Raw genomic sequence first — 8,345 nt, forward strand, 5'->3', positions numbered from 1 at the left:
TACTGCTAACCACTGGCCATGATATTTTCTCCCCTTGTGTCACACAGGTGCCCACAGGATGGTCATGGCTCCTGTTGAGAAACTGATTTCTCCACCTGAAGGCAACTCCTTCTTTTGACACTGTAATTACAGGGAAAGATTTATAAGAGCTGAAGCCAGATAAATTTGTGCGAAAAGAAGTATGTTTTGGACCATGAAAGGAAGACAAGTATCCATTTCACCCAGAAAGAAATGACAAAGCTGTACGAACAAGAACAAGAAAACCCTGAAAAATGTGAGAAGCCCACATCTTGATCACTTTTTTTAAGAAAAACAGGAAACCCAAAGGTGGGAAAATCTTAATACACAGTCCAGAGATGACTGTTACAGAGAATTAGAATTTTGAAAGCAGTAAATCACTACAAAAAGCCACTAATACAATTTAAGCTTTATTGAATAAATTAAAATGGCATCACAACAATAGAGTTTAAAAGGACTGGCGAACAAAGAAAATACTGCATACAATGTAACAGGCTTTACAGCAATTTAAAACACTATTTTGAATGGGCAAATAAAAGCTTAAAGACATGCAGTAAATATGAGTAATAGACTCTATGAGTAAGAAACAAGTTGAACATGTATTGCAGGTGTCATTATTATTCTAAAATTGTATAATAGAGTTTATTATTGTTTGTTTAAAACTGAGGAATCTTGTGCTTTATTCTCTCAGTAATTTCCTGGGATCTCACACTTTGTTGCTTAAAAAATAAACGTTACTGCTACTTAACCGGACAGTAACATGAATTTGGTGGTCTGGCCTGGGATCACAATATTATGTTGCAATCAGTTTGTTTTAAATGATGGCATGTTGTTTACATTTACTCTATTATATGGACTAAAAACAAATGATGATGGAAAATTAAGTTGGTCAGGTGATTTATGTACAAACAGAAAGAATTAACCTTTTATCAGAACTCTAGTCAGAACAAAACATTAATCCTATTTCCTATGCCCAAGATGCTAGTTAACCTACTGAGTGTTTTCATCATTTTCTGATTTTCAGATAACCAGAATCTGTGGTAATTTGAATTAAAGAAGAATATACTTGCATTGGGGATGGCACAGCAAAAGTTCACTAAATTTATCTATGGGATAAGAGGTTTGTTGTATGTAATACATGTGGTATAGAAGCACTCAGAATGTCAGAAAGTCTGGAATTAACAGTCTAATAATGTTCATGAATCCATTGTCAATGGTTGGAAAAACCCATCTGGTTCACTCATACCCTTTCAGGAAGTAAACTGCCATCTTTACCTGGTCTGGCCGACATGTGACTGCAGATCCACAGCAATGTGATTGACTCAACTGATCTCTGGGCAATTAGGGATGGGCAATAAATGCTGCCTAGGCAGTGACACCCTCATCACATGAATGAATAAAGAAAAAAAAAGTGATTTCCAGGATTTCATCCACAATGCTGACAGAATGGCAATGTAATTCCAAATCAAGATGGTACATGACTTGGTTTTGAGCTTGCAGGTGGTGGTGTTCCAATTCATCTGCTGCCTTTGACCTTCTGCATGTTAGTAGGTTTGGAAGATGCTATTGAAGCATCCTCCACTGCCTATACCTGAAGATTTGAGCAGAATTAAGGTAACAATGTTATGCTTCTCTGCTTGGCCTGTAAAATGCAGTAAAAATGCTAATCCCAATTGAGAATTTTCTCAAACTAATACTTGGTTAAAAATTTAATAACGGATCACATGCACATGCTAACCTTGGAGCTAAAATATTGTCGTGCTGTTCAACCACTAACTACCCACTAACAAGTTCACCTTTATTTCTTGCAATTTCTTTTTTAAACATTGTACCATATGCGTAGCAAAATGTGACATCTACTCCATGACATTTTAATTGTTGTGGATGATGCAATTGTAAGACCATTGTGTATAACTATGTAATGAGTTTTGTAATAAATATTCCAGAATATTTCCATTTCAGAGGCTAATCCTGAATTATTTCATTTTAACCTGCTGTTAACTACTCTATAGTACATTTAGAATAATGAGCTCTTATTTTAACCAAAATTTATCCAGGACATAAATAAAATTCCACACCTTTTTTAATTGAAAAAATGTTTATTCTTTACAAAACCATAAAATAGTACAACAATCTCATAGCACAACAACAATAACTAACTACTACTCTACAAAATAAATCAGAAAAATAAAACTCTACCCATACTACAATTCAATAAATAATTAACCAAAATAATTTAAATTGAATTAGGTTAAATGAAATTACTCCACTCAGCGCAACCCCACTGAAGCTCCCCATCATCAGAAGCATCAGTTAGCTGGAAAGACAGCATGGACAAGTCCCGCAGTTAGGGTCAGAATCATACTGCCCCTCCCAAAAGCTTTTGATTTAGTAAATTTAATTGCCTTGCTTTGAGATTTGCTTGACTTGCTCCTAAATTTGAGTTTTATTAATTTCACTACAACAAGATACTAAATAAGTTCTGTATTATCTGATGTGAATGATTGAGCTTGTCAGGATTCGAGGTCAATATGGCTGGACATTGAGGCCTCCCAGGCAAAACATCCCCTTATTAATTTGCCGTTTATGGACAAAATGAGGACCGCCACAGAGCACTGTAGAAACCCGATCATCATTAACACAGTTATAGCATGGAAAATGATGCGAGAAAGCGAGGGCAACTTATATAAAACCTCCATTTTCACTCCCATAGTAGGAATGCCAGGATTTTGGCCAGGATCAATGGATTCTGGCTTTAGGTTATAGGAGTCCAGAGAAGTCTCCTATCTGGGAGACTTATTTGAGGGGAAGTCATGATTTCCTTCGATCGGTTGAGTCATAAATATAAATATCGTGCTCCCGTGAGGAGGTTGAGCAACTCATCAACTTCACCAACACATTCCACCCTGACCTTAAATTTACCTGGACTATCTCTGACACCTCGCTCCCCTTCCTGGACCTCTCCATCTCCATTAATGACGACTGACTTGACACTGACGTTTTTTACAAACCTACCGACTCCCACAGCTACCTGGATTACACCTCTTCCCACCCTATCTCTTGCAAAAATGCCATCCCGTATTCCCAATTTCTCCGCCTCCGCTGTATCTGCTCCCAGGAGGACCAGTTCCATCATAGAACACACCAGATGGCCTCCTTCCTTAGAGACCGCAATTTCCCTTCCCACGTGGTTAAAGATGTCCTCCAACGCATCTCGTCCACATCCCGCACCTCCGCCCTCAGACCCCATCCCTCCAACCGTAACAAGGACAGAACGCCCCTGGTGCTCACCTTCCACCCTACAAACCTTCGTATAAACCAAATCATCCGCCGACATTTCCGCCACCTCCAAAGAGACCCCACTACCAGGGATATATTTCCCTCCCCGCCCCTTTCCGCCTTCCGCAAAGACCGTTCCCTCCATGACTACCTGGTCAGGTCCACACCCCCCCTATGACCCACCCTCCCATTCTGGCACTTTCCCCTGCCACCGCAGGAACTGTAAAACCTGTGCCGACACCTCTTCCCTCACCTCTATCCAAGGCCCTAAAGGAGCCTTCCACATCCATCAAAGTTTTACCTGCACATCCACTAATATCATTTATTGTATCCGTTGCTCCCGATGTGGTCTCCTCTACATTGGGGAGACTGGGCGCCTCCTAGCAGAGAGCTTAAGGGAACATCTCCGAGACACCCGCACCAATCAACCAAACCACCCCGTGGCCCAACATTTCAACTCCCCCTCCCACTCTGCCGAGGACATGGAGGTCCTGGGCCTCCTTCACCGCTGCTCCCTCACCACAAGACGCCTGGAGGAAGAATGCCTCATCTTCCGCCTCAGAACACTTCAACCCCAGGGCATCAATGTGGACTTCAACAGCTTCCTCATTTCCCCTTCCCCCACCTCATCCTAGTTTCAAACTTCCAGTTCAGCACTGTCTCCTTGACTTGCCCGGACTTGTCCGACCTGCCTATCTCCTTTTCCACCTATCCATTCCACCTTCTCCTTCTTGACCTATCACCTTCATCTCCTCCCCCACTCACCTATTGTACTCTATGCTACTCTCTCCCCACCCCCACCCTCCTCTAGGTTATCTCTCCACACTTCAGGCTCACTGCCTTTATTCCTGATGAAGGGCTTTTGCCCGAAACGTCGATTTCACTGCTCATTGGATGCTGCCTAAACTGCTGTGCTCTTCCAGCACCACTAATCCAGTATTTGCTTTCCAGCATCTGCAGTTATTGTTTTTACCTCATAAATATGAACTGTCCAGCAGACACCTCTTTCGTTATTTTCAGATTAGAGACTTTATACAGAAAAAGTCTACAATATTGGTTAATGCTTAAGTCTGATGTGGAGAGGAGAGTCCTTTGGTCCACAGGTACTCTCTCAATTAGTACCCTCTACGAGTTACTGGGAGGTGGCTTAATCACTAGGGTAAACAACACCAACGAAAGGGGGCACCCTTGTTGACTGCCTCTACCAATACTAAAATTATCAGACCATATGCCATTCGTAAGGACCACTGCCATAGAATCAATATATAACCCTGCCACACATATGGTGAAGAACTGCACCCCCCCCCCCCCGCCCCCACCAAGACCAAATCATTCCAGAACATAAAAAAGGTACAGCCATTCCACCCAGTCAAACACTTTATCCGCATCTAGGGAGACTATCAAGCCCTAAATCGACCTCTGCTAGCATGCCCGGACCATGTTCAGCACTCTTCTAATGTTGTTAGAGGATCTACGACCCTTAATAAAACCTGTCTGATCCTCCTTTACAATAGAGGGCAATAACTTCTCCAACCTCAGCACTAGCATTTTAGACAATTTTAAAATCCAAGCTTAGCAGCGAGCTGGACCTGTACGAAGCGCAGTCTTCTGGTGCTTTCTCTCTCTTGAGAATAAGGGAGATATTAACTTCTATCAGAATGGGAGGCGGTCCTGACTGTACAAATAACTGTATATGTCCAACATTGGGAAGGCCAACATATTTATAAACTCCTTATAAAACTCACTTGGAAATCCATCTGGGTCAAGTGCTTTACCACTGTGGAGCTGCTTTGCTGCCTTCTGTATCTCTTGCGTTGTCAGAGGGACATTCAAAAGGGACGCCTGCACTGAAGTTACACCTGAAAGGTCCAAGTTCTTAAAGAAGATGTGATAGTTTGGGGAGTGCTCGTCTTCCTGGCCAGATATGCCAGGCATCTACCCAGCTTATCACCGTACTTGAATAGCCTTTGTTTTGTGAAGGACCCAGCAAGGCAGACCGGTTAGATTGCCACTGCAAGCGGGCATCAGAGCCGCCCTGCATTTGCCACGGGGGCTATGCCTACATCGGTAAAACTATAGGAATTCATTTTGTGTTTTAAACGGCAGCCGCAGCTTAAACCCACAGAACTCAGCAGCTGCCGGTCCACCCCCACGTGACTGGGAGATGGGAGCCAGAGGACAGATCAAATCCACACTAGGCCAGACACTAACCATGACTCATAGACCGAAACTCCGGAGCTAATTAATATGGAGACCCATCTCCTAATCAAATCAAGAGACTGACTGAAACACACCCATATTCATCAATACAGAACCATCCTGACACAAAGGACAGGCATCCACCAGACAGGAACGAACTGACTAATACACACCAGCACCCCAAGGGAACAAAGGGGGGTGCTGGCCTCCAGCCTTCACAGAAAGAGACAAGCAGATAGTGCCCAGACCCGTTTACATAATCCAATTAGCACCCTATTGTGTGTACACTGCAACTCTCCTGGGACGGCAGGAAACCCACCATTTGCACCTACTCCAGCGATGATGGGGAACTATCATCCCATTCATACTCAAAATCCTCACATCCTGACAAAGAAAGGTATATAATATGTAGCAGTGCACGGGAACAGCAGAACAGCCGAGATTCGGACCTCGGTTGGTCTCCGCCGGTGTTACTGTATCAATAAACATTACCGATTGTTGAACCGCACTCTGGGCTTGGACTGATATCATTTCATCCGTGCTAACACCACCACCTTGAATCCTCCCAAAATTTCACAACTTAACTTGAAACAAATACATCTGAATAAAGATTCCATTTTTGTTATTCACCAGAATCATGTTTGCAATATTTATTATTCTGTACAGAAATAAGTAATTTTCTATCCGGTTCCTAACTACTTCAGTCATTATATATTTGTATATTTGACAACTGTATTTTTTTAAAATTGTTACTGAGTTATTCTTTATTATAATCCTCATTGCAAATGTCAGTATTTAGTTTAAAATAAAAAGCCAGAAAGAGGGAAATAAAATCTTTGCTATTGACATTTTGCAACAAGGTTAAGTGTTATATTTGCTGACTTCTATGCATCTAATTGTAAATATTTAACAAAGCATTGGGTAGAAATTTAACTTGCTTCATGATCATTTGTACAGTTGCTTCATAGGCTAAATTCTCTGATCTGCAAACGGAAGTCCTTTACATCAATAACTTGAGGCTACAATTGGAACAGACAATAAAAATAAAATTCAAAGCACTAACAATGCTCACAATCAAAGCTATTTTCTCAATTTTTAGTGTAACGTTCAGAAATCACACAGCTTTCACCAAATATATAACAAATTAGTCCTGGATTAACAAATAACCACTTAACCGTGTTGATAATAGTGTGGAATAATCCAGCACTGTTTTAATCTTGCAAAGATTGGTTTATTGACAAAACTGTGCAGATTATTTATAGATAGCATGATTGAAAGATAAGAGTGTGGTGCTGGAAAAGCACAGCAGGCCAGGCAGCATCCGAGGAACAGGAGAATCGCTTGCTTTTCCAGCAGCACACTCTCGACTCTGATTATCCAGCATCTGCAGTCCTCACTTTCTGCTACATGATTGAAAGATAAGCCTCAGCTCCAAAAAAAAGTAGCTTATATTGAAGCAGAGAACAGACAAAGGGAGTGTCTCAAGAGCACAAACACAGGAGCAGATGTAGATCACATGATACCTTGAACCGTTCCACCATTTAATATGATCAAGGCTGATTTTGCCTTTCAACGTCACCTCCTTTCTTGCTCCCCATATTCTTAAGGTACCTGAGGAATCAAAAATATGTCTCTCCTAGCCTTTAATATATTCAACAATGAAATATCCGCAACTCTCCCAGAATTCTAAATCTTCACAATATTTTGAGTGAATTCAATTCTCTTCATCTCAGTCCTAAATGATCAGCCCCTTGTCCTTAGTGCATGCCTTGTAGTTTTAGATTCCCCAACCAGCACAAGCAATCTCTCAACTCTTGACTTCTCAGTCTCCTTCAGAATCATGTTTTGATCTCTTCTTGTTCTTTTACATTCCAAAACATATTGGCCCAATGTACTCAGCTTCTCATTCTATAGCAAACCCTTCATCCCACAGACCAATTTAGAGAATCCTTGTTGCTCTACTTCCAATTTTATCACTGATTAAATCTGGAGACCAAAACTGTACACAGTATTCCATATATGGTCTCATTGAAACCCTATATAATTGTGGCAAGGCTAATTTATTACTGTGTTGTAATCCTCTCCCAGTATAGGAAAACCTGCCATCTGCCTTCCTCATTGCTTGCTGTAACTACACGATATTTTGTGTTTCTTGTACAAGCACACCCAAGTTTCTTTGAGCATCAATTAGATTTCATCATTCTAGATTTTTTGGCACAATGGATATCTTCTCTCAGTTCTGGTGAAATTAGCAGAAGTGACCCAAAATCGTAAGTATGGCTTTTGCAGCAGTGAGGTCAGACCAAGTTTTGTGCTATGCATTTTATGGTGGCAGCTGGTGATTGAACTGAATATCTGTCTCCACTGGATTGGGATTTTGGCAATCATGTTATGTGGGAGCCTATAGTGTGCACAATAGCCCTGCTGAGAACAGGTCTGAACTTTGTTCACTTATTTGCATAATCAGGGTATCCCTTTGTGTACGATCCTGGGATAGACTTAGGGAGGGTAGCAGGTACCCTGGGTTGGAGGCATGGAGATCAGGTACCCTGGATGAAGCAATTAGATATTCTTCAGAATTGTTAACAGCAGTAAAATATGTACCTAAAGGTGTATAAACCACTTGGAACTGTAAAGCTATGAAATTAGTTTGAAACCTGTCAAGACCTGCCAAAAAATGTCGAACTTGTCATGTATTGCCCAGACATGTCAAACTTGTCAAGAGCTGCTAAGAAGTGTGATACTTGTCAAGAACTGACAAGTAGCATCAACTTATCAAGAAGTCTCAAATGTGTAAATGAGAATACTTTTTTCAATAGCTCTGCAGTAGAGAACTTTATATATCAGAA

At 41.2% G+C, this 8,345-nt stretch overlaps 1 long non-coding RNA gene across 1 annotated transcript in view; it reads left to right on the plus strand.

Moving 5' to 3' along the window:
• LOC140463585 (uncharacterized) overlaps positions 1–1,958 on the plus strand; it is a 46,961-nt gene extending 45,003 nt beyond the window's left edge. Inside the window, exons 2-3 of the long non-coding RNA XR_011954700.1 lie at positions 48–274; positions 1,043–1,958. This is a non-coding gene — a long non-coding RNA (uncharacterized lncRNA). The remainder of the gene's footprint in view (positions 1–47; positions 275–1,042) is intronic.
• The last annotated feature ends 6,387 nt before the right edge of the window (positions 1,959–8,345 follow it).

This window comes from Chiloscyllium punctatum, chromosome 38, assembly GCF_047496795.1.
Source record: "Chiloscyllium punctatum isolate Juve2018m chromosome 38, sChiPun1.3, whole genome shotgun sequence".
In the NCBI taxonomy this organism is placed as follows: Eukaryota; Metazoa; Chordata; class Chondrichthyes; order Orectolobiformes; family Hemiscylliidae; genus Chiloscyllium; species Chiloscyllium punctatum.